The sequence below is a fragment of the Engystomops pustulosus genome, chromosome 10 (assembly GCF_040894005.1).
Source record: "Engystomops pustulosus chromosome 10, aEngPut4.maternal, whole genome shotgun sequence".
NCBI classification, from domain to species: domain Eukaryota; kingdom Metazoa; phylum Chordata; class Amphibia; order Anura; family Leptodactylidae; genus Engystomops; species Engystomops pustulosus.
Window position 1 is genome coordinate 6,809,761 of NC_092420.1, and position 15,510 is coordinate 6,825,270.

At 45.4% G+C, this 15,510-nt stretch overlaps 1 long non-coding RNA gene across 1 annotated transcript in view; it reads right to left on the reverse strand.

Annotated features, from left to right (window-relative positions):
* Positions 1 to 1,904: 1,904 nt before the first annotated feature.
* Positions 1,905 to 15,510, reverse strand: part of LOC140104590 (uncharacterized) — a 42,458-nt gene continuing 28,852 nt past the window's right edge. The window contains exons 2-3 of the long non-coding RNA XR_011850369.1: positions 2,103 to 2,200; positions 1,905 to 1,991 (exon numbers count right to left, since the gene is read on the reverse strand). This is a non-coding gene — a long non-coding RNA (uncharacterized lncRNA). The remainder of the gene's footprint in view (positions 1,992 to 2,102; positions 2,201 to 15,510) is intronic.

The window sequence follows — 15,510 nt, forward strand, 5'->3', positions numbered from 1 at the left end:
TACACCCCCTGCACATAGTACACACCGCACATAGTACACACTGCACATAGTACACCCCCTGCACATAGTACACACTGCACATAGTACACACTGCACATAGTACACCCTGCACATAGTACACCCCCTGCACATAGTACACCCCCTGCACATAGTACACCCTGCACATAGTACACACTGCACATAGTACACACTGCACATAGTACACACTGCACATAGTACACAGGACACTGCACATAGTACACACTGCACATAGTACACAGGACTCTGCACATAGTACACACACTGCACATAGTACACAGGACACTGCACATAGCACACACTGCACATAGTACACAGGACACTGCACATAGTACACACCCTGCACATAGTACACACTGCACATAGTACACCCCCTGCACATAGTACACAGGACACTGCACATAGTACACACTGCACATAGTACACACTGCACATAATACACACACACATAGTACACACTACACATAGTACACACTGCACTGGTTTTAGTGAATGTGCCCCAGTATTTTTTAAGACTGCAAACAATCCCGGTCTTTTCAGCTCTTGTAGTCATGTGAAGATTTGTCATGTTCTCTGCCTCATCTTCAGACTACATAAGGTGTGTTTGTAGTCTGTCACTATGGAGACACATAGGTCTGCACAGGATCTGTGGTGCTGCACATTCCATCATGAACATATGGAAAATTACTTTTATTTTATATAATTTGGATTTAGATGCATAGAAGCAATAAAGAAAAAAAACGTCTTAAAAGGTGAATTAAAGACATTTTACCCCCTTTGTAAGACACTTGTGTTGTGTCCCCATCACTTTCTATTGGAGTCCATCGACATAAAAGGAGCAGTATCTTATATGGCTGCTCCATTCAGGTTGGGAACATAAAACCTGCTTTTCATGATTGGTGGGGGCCCCAGTGGTCAGACCGCACTGGTCCCCAACCCACAGGTCAGGGGATAAGTTCCATGGGGCCCCAGCAATCGAATCCCCACCATACTTAATCTACAGGTCAGGGGATACGTTTCATGGGGTCCCAGCAATCGGATCCGCACCATACTTAATCTACAGGTCAGGGGATACGTTTCATGGGGCCCCAGAGGTCAGATCCCCACCAGTGCTTAATCCATAGGTCAGGGGATAAGTTCCATGGGGCCCCAGCAATCGGACCCCCACCAGTGCTTAATCCACAGGTCAGGGGATACGTTTCATGGGGTCCCGGCAGTCGGACCCCCACCAGTGCTTAATCTGCAGGTCAGGGGATACGTTATATGGGGTCCCAGCAGTAGGACCCCCACTAGTCCTCAATACACAGTTGAGGGATAAGTTGTTTTTGAGGAAAACTTTTTCAGAACTCTGCCATATTTTGTTGGTGAAAAACAAGCTCCCGTCTGTTTTTTGCTGACCAGTGACATCAGATCTTGTTGGTCTATTGATCCGAGGAGCCCTGCGACCCTGGAGGGATATTAGTGAGGAGAGGCCTGGAGCACGGAGCCCCTCGGAGCAGCTCGGAGCCTAATCAGGCAGCTGCCTAGGGGGGCACAAACATTTGTTCTTATTTGTTTTCCAGGCAGAAAGTGTCCTGTTACTTAGCAATAAGATGTGATCTATGAGGTCAGCCCCTCACTGCTCCGTGTCCTGCTCTCCTGCTACTTAAAGAGCCCCTGTTCTATATATCCTGTTAGGGGGGGGGGCAGGGGTCTCCCACGTGGGACCCTCAGTACTCACAACTGGTCGTGGCAGCCCGACCCTTAGCAATCACCAGACCACCATTCGGCTTGTGTTGACCACCAAATCATCTTATCCAATTCAAAATTGATTTGCTGGAAGCCCCGCCCCTGAGGAACCTTTTGAACATTTGACCTCTCCTTTAGATGGTTAATAGAGGGGATGGGGACAGGTCATGTAATCGAGGTCAGCCAATCAGTGCGAGGAGCGATATGTTTCCCCCCTTGTGTGCAGGTCCGTGCAGAATTCGCAACTGTCAAAAAAATAAGATAAAAAGTTGCCATTTGTTGCAAATTTTGTTGTTGATGTGCGTCACATTAACCATAGAATAGCGCCAAACATTCTCCGAATGTCAGTTACTTACCAATCAAAGGATTGGGCTGTGGTGGGCACTGCCATAGCCTATAGGGTAACGGCATTAGGATTATGACTCTGTGGATGCATATTCAGCAATTCACTGCCCTGTAATTAAGTATAAATGTTAAAAAAGGGTGAAAAATGAGCGAGGGGTGTCTGGCAGCGGGCACAGTGCCCTGTACATGGAGGCAGAGGAGGGGAAAAAGTCCAATCTTTAATTTCAATAAATCATAAAATGCCAAGACTCTCCGCGTCGCCTAATATCCCTCCTGCGAGTGCTAATAAATGAATCCACGGAGCGGGTGGCGGAGACGTAATGAGGAGACAGAATATTGCTCTGGGTGATGTGTGGGCACCGCGCGCTTAACCCTTACACTGCTGGGAACTGTGCAAATCCTGCACTGCCAATGAGGACCTCCACTGATAACACCTATAGGTTCTATGTACGGGAGACTCTATGGGGCACATTTACTTACCAGTCCCTGGCACGTTCCCCGATCCGGAATGTCCGACTGGAATGCATTGTGCCGAGATTCACTAAGATCCTGCGCCCGATATCCTGCATGTGTCGCTTCCCCGCTCAGGTCCCTGGAGTTCACCTTCTTCTTCCTGGTACATGTAAGTGCATTGTCCGTGTATAATGCGCTGTGCGGGGAGTCACTAAGATCGTGCGCCCGATATCCTGCATGTGTCGCTTCTCCGCTCAGGTCCCTGGAGTTCACCTTCGTCTTCCTGGTGCATGTAAGTGCATTGTCCGTGTATAATGCGCTGTGCAGGGAGTCACTAAGATCCTGCACCCGATATCCTGCATGTGTCACTTCCCCACTCAGGTCCCTGGAGTTCACCTTCTTCTTCCTGGTGCATGTAAGTGCATTGTCCGTGTATAATGTGCTGTGCGGGGAGTCGCTAAGATCGTGCGCCCGATATCCTGCATGTGTCGCTTCCCCGCTCAGGTCCCCGGAGTTCACCTTCTTCTTCCTGGTGCATGTAAGTGCATTGTCCGTGTATAATGCGCTGTGTGGGGAGTCACTAAGATCGTGCACCCGATATCCTGCATGTGTCACTTCCCCGCTCAGGTCCCCGGAGTTCACCTTCTTCTCCCTGGTGCATGTAAGTGCATTGTCCGTGTATAATGCGCTGTGCGGGGAGTCACTAAGATCCTGCGCCCGATATCCTGCAGGTGTCGCTTCCCCGCTCAGGTCCCCGGAGTTCACCTTCTTCTTCCTGGTGCATGTAAGTGCATTGTCCGTGTATAATGCGCTGTGCGGGGAATCACTAAGATCCTGCGCCCGATATCCTGCAGGTGTCGCTTCCCCGCTCAGGTCCCCGGAGTTCACCTTCTTCTTCCTGGTGCATGTAAGTGCATTGTCCGTGTATAATGCGCTGTGCAGGGAGTCACTAAGATCATGCGCCCAATATCCTGTATGTGTCGCTTCCCTGCTCAGGTCCCTGGAGTTCACCTTCTTCTTCCTGGTGCATGTAAGTGCATTGTCTGTGTATAATGCGCTGTGCGGGGAGTCACTAAGATCGAGCGTCCGATATCCTGCATGTGTAACTTCCCCGCTCAGGTCCCCGGAGTTCACCTTCTTCTTCCTGGTGCAGGTAAGTGCATTGTCCGTGTATAATGCGCTGTGCGGGGAGTCACTAAGATCATACGCCCGATATCCTGTATGGGTTGCTTCCCCGCTCAGGTCCCCGGAGTTCACCTTCTTCTTCCTGGTGCATGTAAGTGCAATGTCCGTGTATAGTGCGCTGTGCGGGGAGTCACTAAGATCGTGCGCCCGATATCCTGCATGTGTCGCTTCCCCTCTCAGGTGATCCTGGGCAGCTGATAGTCAGTCCCCATTAGTGGTAAAACACCATAGCAAAGTAAATGGAGGTGGAAGCAATTGCCTTTGTGTCCCTCTAGTGGCCAGGTGTCATCACTGCAGCCTAGCTCCTGCTCCTGATACCTATCCTATGGTCCATAAATGGTAATTTCTGGAAATCCTCTTTTAGTGCCATAGCTTGTACATAGTATAAGTGGAAGTCTTGTCTATATGGCACATATGGAGGTTTCTATAATATAGAGTCGTGTGGACAATTCTGGTTCTTAGTAGAAGCAGAAACCAGTGGTGTAACTTGATGCTGGCCTTGTACCCTCTCCTCTCCCTTAAAAGGCTCCCTTGGAATAGGGGCAGCTCATCTACAGTGATCAGAGGTGGGGGTGCAAAGCAAAGTAGCTTGGTGCCCCCTCCTTGCCCCCAGCTCTCATGGCACATAATTATCCATTTGCCCCCCAAAACCAAGCCCCGACACCCAGAAGCAGGAACCTTGCAGCGAATGTGAAAAACAACCTACGGAATATGAAGAAATGTAAAAGATGAAACAATAATAATCCAATAAACAAAAAATAATATAACAATATAAATAATAATACTAAAGCAAAATAAACAAAGAGAATTCCGACCATTGGATACAATGACCCAGATACATTATTGTGTCTAAGTTTCAATGGAAAAAAGCATCTTTGGCGCCAGCACGTGGATTTATAAAGTGTTTGCGTCACAACTGTATCACAGTTGCATTTTGTCCGACTCCTTAGAAAACTGTGAACCTAAATGGGCGCCTGGTGCTTAGTCAGAGTTTGCGACACATTTCTGTCTACAATCCGAAACAATTGTGTCGCACGAAATAGATGGAAAGTGCACCAAGAAAACAGGCGCGACTGTGTCACATCCTCAAAGCAGACCCGAGTAATTAGGAGCCTGCGACACTACTGGATTATCTGTGGAAAGTGCACATTCGCCAGGAAACTTCACTACGGCGGATTGAACTAGTTCTCATTTATCTGCGCCATTGGGGGTCATTTACTAAGGGCCCGATTCACGTTTTCCCGACGTATTACCCAAATATTTCCGATTTGCGCCGATTTCCTCTGAATTGCCCCGGGATTTTGGCGCAAGCGATCGGATTGTGGCGCATCGGCGGTATTTTGACATGCACGTAACGGAAATTGGGGGCGTGGCCGAACGAAAACCTGATGGATTCGGAAAAACCGCCGCATTTAAAAAAAAAAAAAGTGTCACGGAGCTTACACTTACCTTCACTCAGCCCGACTCGGTGTATTCCAGTGCGTTCCGGGGAACTTCAGCGCAGCAGCGCCACCTGGTGTACGTCGGAGGAACTGCCTTAATAAATCCCGGCCGGACCCGAATCCAGCACAGAGAACGCGCCGCTGGATCGCGAATGGACCGGGTAAGTAACTCTGCCCCATTGTGTCTTAAAGGGGAAATAGCTGAGAAGATGAAATCATTCCATCTGCAGATCATGTCATTATCCATCAGATATTGGAGCAGATGTCACATTGGGGCACATTTATCAAAACCAGTGCAGTGTGTACTATGTGCAGGGTGTACTATGTGCAGTGTGTGATATGTGCAGTGACCTGTGTAGTGTGCAGGGGGCGCCAGATTCCGGATTTCTGGTGCACGTTCTTCATGAATCTGGTGCCCCCTGCATTGCTCCGACAGAGGGCACCAACTTTTTTTTCGTGCACCTTTACCATAGGTCGTGCAACATAATTAAGTCGGACTTTGCATGATAAATGTGGCGCACGGTCCGACTGAACACTGGAACGCCCATTTCGGTGCAGAGATTTGTGCATGAAGAATAGCGGAGCCGTAACCCAAAAGGATCATGTGCACAAACGTGGTGCAGACACTTCTTATATACCTGTGCAAGCAGTTTACGCCTAAAAGAAAGTGCAAAGTCCAACAAAAAACTGGCACAAGGACCTTAGTAAATGTGGGTCATTGAGGCTGCGGTGCCGGGACCAGCTCAGGGATGTCCGGGGATCTGGGGGCTGAGTGACATCTCAGGCTCAGATTATAAGTGTGAGAAGTAATAGTGACGTCTGAGGCGGCACAGCGGGGGCTCAGCACTTATCAGCCCCGTCTGTGCCATCCACAGGGAGTGAGAATGACACGGATCCGGGTCAGTACCAGCGTCACATGCCGGGGACCCACACAGCAGACGTGTCAGACACAAACTCCGGAGAGAGTCAGGGAGAGGGACACGGATGGAAAGTGGAAGTATAACGAGTCATCTGGAAAAGTGATGCCCTCCTAGTGCCCCCGAATACAGTGTGATGCCCCCACAGGGGATATGATGCCCCAGCGCTGTATGATCATTATCGCTGCCTCCCAACACCATTGTAACGTCCGGTGAATGCTCCTCCATAGTATAATCCCTCCTTAGCACTTTACATAGTATTAAAGTGTCCTTTAATTGCCCCACACAAAGTATAATGCCCTAAAAGTAGCCCCTCCCTGGGCAGTGTGATGCCCCCCACACAGAAATGCTATAACCCTGTGTTCTAGGGCATCTGCCTCCGGGGTCTTATGGGGTCCCTGGAAATTGCTGTTTCACACTTAGATGAAGCGAGTAGCAGATGTCGTGTCCATTTATTAGCTGTACATAAAAGAGAGTGAGCCCCAAAGTCTCGTTGCTGGGGTGCAGCTGCCCCCGTTGTTCTCCTTTCTAGGAAGTCGTGTTCCAATATTTATTGTACAATCTAAATATTTTTCCAATTAGATTATAGGAGGACACGGGGGAGAGGGGGAAGTAATGAATTCTGCGGCGCACATGATGTAAGATATTCAGGATGAAGAGGATGGAAAGGTTAGGAGCTCCTCGGAGATGCAGCAGAAGAGTCTCGTCTGCTGCAGAGCATTGCACCCAAGTACTGACAAGGGACTAGGAGACTATCTGCGGTGTTACATCTGTAGATTTCCATCTTCTTCTTACTAGAACTTAGTGTAGTGTATTATTGTATTGTAGTGGATTGTATTATGACTTGTCCTGGACCTATTTATGTCAGAGAAATCAATAATTTTCTGTCTATAGAACTTCCACAGGATGTCAGAAACGAGACTCATGTCAGCAGTCCTAGTGCTGATCCAGCAGAGCCAAGAGGGGTCCAGCTGGGTCTCCATGGGGAGAAGTGACTGAAACTGCCTCAAAGCCGAATGCAGATATAACTGACACATGGAAATGTACAAAACTGTAAGAGACGTAACCATCTAAGTGCTTATCTTACATTAATTGTCTTACATAGGACAGAGATGGACACACACAACCAGCAGAATAGTGAGTGCAGCTCTGGGGTATAATACAGGATGTAACTCAGGATCAGTACAGGATAAGTAATGTCATGTATGTACACAGAGACTGCACCAGCAGCAGAATAGTGAGTGCAGCTCTGGGGTATAATACAGGATGTAACTCAGGATCAGTACAGGATAAGTAATGTCATGTATGTACACAGTGACTGCACCAGCAGCAGAATAGTGAGTGCAGCTCTGGAGTATAATACAGGATGTAACTCAGGATCAGTACAGGATAAGTAATGTCATGTATGTACACAGTGACTGCACCAGCAGCAGAATAGTGAGTGCAGCTCTGGAGTATAATACGGGATGTAACTCAGGATCAGTACAGGATAAGTAATGTCATGTATGTACACAATGACTACACCAGCAGCAGAATAGTGAGTGCAGCTCTGGTGTATAATACAGGATGTAACTCAGGATCAGTACAGGATAAGTAATGTCATGTATGTACACAGTGACTGCACCAGCAGCAGAATAGTGAGTGCAGCTCTGGAGTATAATACAGGATGTAACTCAGGATCAGTACAGGATTAGTAATGTCATGTATGTACACAGTGACTGCACCAGCAGCAGAATAGTGAGTGCAGCTCTGGGGTATAATACAGGATGTAACTCAGGATCAGTACAGGATTAGTAATGTCATGTATGTACACAGTGACTGCACCAGCAGCAGAATAGTGAGTGCAGCTCTGGAGTATAATACAGGATGTAACTCAGTATCAGTACAGGATAAGTAATGTCATGTATGTACAAGGTGACTGCACCAGCAGCAGAATAGTGAGTGCAGCTCTGGGGTATAATACAGGATGTAACTCAGGAGCAGTACAGGATAAGTAATGTCATGTATGTACACAGTGACTGCACCAGCAGCAGAATAGTGAGTGCAGCTCTGGGGTATAATACAGGATGTAACTCAGGATCAGTACAGGATAAGTAATGTCATGTATGTACACAGTGACTGCACCAGCAGCAGAATAGTGAGTGCAGCTCTGGAGTATAATACAGGATGTAACTCAGGATCAGTACAGGATAAGTAATGTCATGTATGTACACAGTGACTGCACCAGCAGCAGAATAGTGAGTGCAGCTCTGGAGTATAATACGGGATGTAACTCAGGATCAGTACAGGATAAGTAATGTCATGTATGTACACAATGACTACACCAGCAGCAGAATAGTGAGTGCAGCTCTGGTGTATAATACAGGATGTAACTCAGGATCAGTACAGGATAAGTAATGTCATGTATGTACACAGTGACTGCACCAGCAGCAGAATAGTGAGTGCAGCTCTGGAGTATAATACAGGATGTAACTCAGGATCAGTACAGGATTAGTAATGTCATGTATGTACACAGTGACTGCACCAGCAGCAGAATAGTGAGTGCAGCTCTGGGGTATAATACAGGATGTAACTCAGGATCAGTACAGGATTAGTAATGTCATGTATGTACACAGTGACTGCACCAGCAGCAGAATAGTGAGTGCAGCTCTGGAGTATAATACAGGATGTAACTCAGTATCAGTACAGGATAAGTAATGTCATGTATGTACACAGTGACTGCACCAGCAGCAGAATAGTGAGTGCAGCTCTGGGGTATTCCCCTCACATAGTACATTACCTGTGCTCAGGTTAGTGCATATGATTTGAGTGTCTGCTCTTAATTTGCTGTTATGTACAGATTCTTCCGTATGGATTGTTCTGCTGACAGTTCTTCCTCCTCTGAGGAGAGTTTGGATAATTCTGATGCATATAATATCTCTGTTCTTAATTAAATCGGCGGCAGGGACGGCTCTCAAATTATCTGGAGGCTGAATAACCAATTTCTGCTACTGACCATGAAATATCCACTTAGCGTTTGTCGCTTGTCAACAGGCGGCTCCGATTAATGAGACTCCGCGTCGCCGCTCTACAAGAGCTTCACTCCACGAGGTGCAGGAGAGTGCCGCTCCCCCCCCCCAGCCCAAAAATCTTTCAGGAAAAGGAGATTTTTTCTTATTTTGCATCTTGCCAGTTGTCAATTAGAAAACTTGAGAGGGTACAGTGGGAAAAGCGAAAAATCTCGTGTAATTATCTGTGACGCAAAAGGTACGGAAATGTGAATTATTCATGAACTTCTAAATCCATAATGTATAGAGGAGACGGAAAACCGCTGCCAGAGACGAGGAGGTGTTTATGCATGAGGAAGCGTCACCGTAATTATCACAAACAAGTGCTTGAATGAATTTTGTGGAGGGGACACCTAGTATTGGGGGGCTGAGAGTTTAAGGAATCCTTACATAGAATATAATGTAGTTACATCCTGCATTACACTCCAGAGCTGCACTCACTATTCTGCTGCTGGTGCAGTCACTGTGTACATACATGACATTACTTATCCTCTACTGGCCCTGAGTTACATCCTGTATTATACCCCAGAGCTGCACTCACTATTCTGCTGCTGGTGCAGTCACTGTGTACATACATGACATTACTTATCCTGTACTGATCCTGAGTTACACCCTGTATTATACCCCAGAGCTGCACTCACTATTCTGTTGCTGGTGCAGTCACTGTGTACATACATGACATTACTTATACTGTATTATACTCCAGAGCTGCACTCACTAATCTGCTGGTGCAGTCACTGTGTACATACATGACATTACTTATCCTGTACTGATCCTGAGTTACATCCTGTATTATACCCCAGAGCTGCACTCACTATTCTGCTGCTGGTGCAGTCACTGTGTACATACATGACATTACTTATCCTGTACTGATCCTGAGTTACATCCTGTATTATACCCCAGAGCTGCACTCACTATTCTGCTGCTGGTGCAGTCACTGTGTACATACATGACATTACTTATCCTGTACTGATCCTGAGTTACATCTTGTATTATACTCCAGAGCTGCACTCACTATTCTGCTGCTGGTGCAGTCACTGTGTACATACATGACATTACTTATCCTGTACTGATCCTGAGTTACATCCTGTATTATACCCCAGAGCTGCACTCACTATTGTGCTGCTGGTGCAGTCACTGTGTACATACATGACATTACTTATCCTGTACTGATCCTGAGTTACATCCTGTATTATACCCCAGAGCTGCGCTCACTATTCTGCTGCTGGTGCAGTCACTGTGTACCTACATGACATTACTTATCCTGTACTGATCCTGAGTTACATCTTGTATTATACTCCAGAGCTGCACTCACTATTCTGCTGCTGGTGCAGTCACTGTGTACATACATGACATTACTTATCCTGTACTGATCCTGAGTTACATCCTGTATTATACTCCAGAGCTGCACTCACTATTCTGCTGCTGGTGCAGTCACTGTGTACATACATGACATTACTTATCCTGTACTGATCCTGAGTTACATCCTGTATTATACGCCAGAGCTGCACTCACTATTCTGCTGCTGGTGCAGTCACTGTGTACATACATGACATTACTTATCCTGTACTGATCCTGAGTTACATCCTGTATTATACCCCAGAGCTGCACTCACTATTCTGCTGCTGGTGCAGTCACTGTGTACATACATGACATTACTTATCCTGTACTGATCCTGAGTTACATCCTGTATTATACCCCAGAGCTGCACTCACTATTCTGCTGCTGGTGCAGTCACTGTGTACATACATGACATTACTTATCCTGTACTGATCCTGAGTTACATCCTGTATTATACCCCAGAGCTGCACTCACTATTCTGCTGCTGGTGCAGTCACTGTGTACATACATGACATTACTTATCCTGTACTGATCCTGAGTTACATCTTGTGCAGCAGTTCGACGTAGAGATCTCAGAGCACGTCAGTGTGAGGACATGTCCCCAGTTAACTTGGATAAGCTACAATCCTGGAATATAAATATATCACAGTCCTGCTGCTACCCTGATAGTTGATGACTCCCCACGAGTGCACATACACGCTCAGCCAAGCCAGGGGTGCATGTTTATGTGAATTGGTCTTTGCCCACTGTTTGTCCTGCCCGATGCCTGTGACATGAAGCAGTTGTTCCGTTGTTGCGCTCCTCCGCGTCTCAGTACACAATGTTACCAATCATCACATGGCGCTCCGGCTGTTGGCTCATTTTTAACAGTCCTCAGGTTTGGAATATTTTTTAAGTGCCCCCTATGGCTCGGAGATCAAACATGGAAATAGCCACTAATTCCTGCGCCTGATTTCCCGGCGGGGATCATCCTGTAAGTTTTGTAAACACTCAGAACGAGGGCCATTTGCATCTGTTTTGCAAAAATTAAGCTTCTTCTGTGAATTGATTTGTTTCACATTACATTGCATCGCAGTGGAGCCCCCCTGCGGAGCAACCAGAGACCCCAAAAAGTTACAAAGTATAGAGGAGCGACACAGATGAGGGTGAAGATTCAGAATTATCCAGAACTCTCAGAATGTTACCATCAGATTCTTTGGACATAGAAGAAAAATTGGGGCTTATTCGCTAAGGGTCCGTTGGGTTTTCCAACGTTTTCGGGGATCTCGCCGCTGGGACAAGTATTTAACAGGGGATTGTGTCGCACGTGATCGGATTTTGGCGCAATCGACAGGGGGCGGCCGTTGGATGATCTGACGTATTTGGACAAACCGTTGGATTTAACTTCAAATTTGTGTCGCAATCCAAGCACTTACATGCACCAGGAAGAAGAAGGTGAACTCCGGGGACCTGAGCGGGGAAGCGACACATGCAGGAAATCGGGCGCAGGATCTTAGTGAATCGCGCCAGAATGCCTGATCGTCGGACACTCCGGACCCCGTGAACTGAAGCGGCCGGGTAAGTAAATGTGCCCCGTTGAGTCACATGACACAGTCTTAAAGGGGTTTTCCAGGGGATCCTGAAGTCAACGAAAAGCAGTAGCTTGCTACAATGTATACCAATGCATATGGGACAGGCTGTGAAGCAATTCAATACAAACTTAATTGCACAGCAGTGTGAGGACACCCCCCAATGCACTTGTAGAAGCTACAATCCTAGAATATAAATCCATATATAACAGTCCTGCTGCTACTAACAACATACACAAGGTCTGATTACACATCTCTCCGGGGACAATACATAGCACTAGCTGCAGAGAGCACAGAGCACAGCAGTGTGAGGTCTGATTACACATCTCTCCAGGGACAATACATAACACTGGCTGCAGAGAGCACAGAGCACAGCAGTGTGAGGTCTGATTACACATCTCTCCAGGGACAATACATAACACTGGCTGCAGAGAGCACAGAGCACAGCAGTGTGAGGTCTGATTACACATCTCTCCAGGGACAATACATAACACTGGCTGCAGAGAGCACAGAGCAGAGCAGTGTGAGGTCTGATTACACATCTCTCCAGGGACAATACGGAGCACTGGCTGCAGAGAGCACAGAGCACAGCAGTGTGAGGTCTGATTACACATCTCTCCAGGGACAGTACATAACACTGGCTGCAGAGAGTACAGAGCACAGCAGTGTGAGGTCTGATTACACATCTCTCCAGGGACAATACATAACACTGGCTGCAGAGAGCACAGAGCACAGCAGTGTAAGGACACACCCCCAATGCACTTGGAGAAGCCACAATCCTAGACTATAGATCTGTATATCACAGTCCTGCTGCTACTAATAACATACACAAAGGTCTAAATACACATCTCCCCAGGGACAATGCATAGCACTGGCTGCTGTCGGTATGTTCACTCCTGCTGACAGGTTTCCTATAGAAAAAACTTTCTGAACTTGTATCACTTTTGGAAGACTTAACTACATATAATATATAATAATAATAATAATAAACTCTTTGATTATATAACATATAGTGAGCAGCAATTAAAGGGGTGACACATGTGAAATGTCAGCGGATGAATAATCCCGGAGATATATTCGCTGCCGGTCCCTATGGACACCCGGCACATCATTACCATACCCTCCGCTGTCCATCCGGAGACCATAGATGATCTATACATCCAGATAATAAGCTCCTCGCTCCGCGGAGCCAATTCATTGCAGGATTAATATTCCGCTCCTGCGCAGGAATTCACAAAAACATCTCCTTTAATAAGAAATCCGAGGAAATAACAGAAAGAAACATTTGCTTATAATTGAGCAAATCCCTCTCAAGGACCCGACACCCCACCCCCGCCCCCCACTAATATATACTAATGTGACATCTCTCCTCCTGGCGCACAACTGGTCAAGGCACAACACGAAACATGGCGCTCCATGATAATAAGACGGTTATTGGCTACAAATTGGATGAACTTGGATGAGGAGCGCGCCGCAACCCGAGCCAAGGAATATGTCACACATCAAGATTCATAATCACATTGTTTAACCCTCAAATCCCCAGAAAATCAGCGAACTACAATGAGTCAAAAAAGTCTCACAATACCAGCAGTATTATAGCAGTTATATACTTGTACATAGGGGGCAGTATTATAGCAGTTATATTCTTGTACATAGGGGGCAGTATTATAGTAGTTATATTCTTGTACATAGGGGGCAGTATTACAGTAGTTATATTCCTGTACATAGGGGGCAGTATTATAGTAGTTATATTCTTGTACATAGGAGGCAGTATTATAGTAGTTATATTCCTGTACATAGGGGGCAGTAGTATAGTGGTTATATTCCTGTACATAGGAGGCAGTATTATAGTAGTTATATTCTTGTACCTGGGGGGGCGGTATTATAGTAGTTATATTCCTGTACATAGGGAGCAGTATTATAGTAGTTATATTCCTGTACATAGGGAGCAGTATTATAGTAGTTATATTCCTGTACATAGGGAGCAGTATTATAGTAGTTATATTCCTGTACATAGGAGGCAGTATTATAGTAGTTATATTCCTGTACATAGGGAGCAGTATTATAGTAGTTATATTCCTGTACATAGGGGCAGTATTATAGTAGTTATATTCTTGTACATAGGGGCAGTATTATAGTAGTTATATTCTTGTACACAGGGGGCAGTATTATAGTAGTTATATTCCTGTACATAGGGGCAGTATTATAGTAGTTATATTCTTGTACATAGGGGGCAGTATTATAGTAGTTATATTCTTGTACATAGGGGGCAGTATTATAGTAGTTATATTCCTGTACATAGGGGGCAGTATTATAGTAGTTATATTCTTGCACATAGGGGGCAGTATTATAGTAGTTATATTCCTGTACATAGGGGGCAGTATTATAGTAGTTATATTCTTGTACATAGGGGGCAGTATTATAGTAGTTATATTCTTGCACATAGTGGGAAGTATTATAGTAGTTATATTCCTGTACATAGGGGGCAGTATTATAGTAGTTATATTCTTGTACATAGGGGCAGTATTATAGTAGTTATATTCTTGTACATAGGAGGCAGTATTATAGTAGTTATATTCCTGTACATAGGGGGCAGTATTATAGTAGTTATATTCCTGTACATAGGGGGCAGTATTATAGTAGTTATATTCCTGTACATAGGGGGCAGTATTATAGTAGTTATATTCTTGTACATAGGGAGCAGTATTATAGTAGTTAAATTCTTGTACATAGGGGGCAGTATTATAGCAGTTATATTCTTGTACATAGGGGGGCAGTATTATAGTAGTTAAATTCTTGTACATAGGGGGCAGTATTATAGTAGTTATATTCTTGTACATAGGGGGGCAGTATTATAGTAGTTATATTCCTGTACATAGGGGGCAGTATTATAGCAGTTAAATTCTTGTACATAGGGGGCAGTATTATAGTAGTTATATTCTTGTACATAGGGGGCAGAATTATAGCAGTTATATTCTTGTACATAGGGGGCAGTATTATAGTAGTTATATTCCTGTACATAGCGGGCAGTATTATAGTAGTTATATTCTTGTACATAGGGGCAGTATTATAGTAGTTATATTCTTGTACATAGGGGGCAGTATTATAGTAGTTATATTCATGTACATAGGGGGCAGTATTATAGTAGTTATATTCCTGTACATAGGGGGCGGTATTATAGTAGTTATATTCCTGTACATATGGGGCAGTATTATAGTAGTTATATTCTTGTACATAGGGGGCAGTATTATAGTGGTTATATTCCTGTACATAGGGGACAGTATTATAGTAGTTATATTCTTGTACATAGGGGGCAGTATTATAGTAGTTATATTCCTGCACATAGGGGACAGTATTATAGTAGTTTTATTCCTGTACATAGGGGGCAGTATTATAGTAGTTATATTCCTCTACATAGGGGGCAGTATTATAGCAGTTATATACTTGTACATAGGGGGCAGTAGTA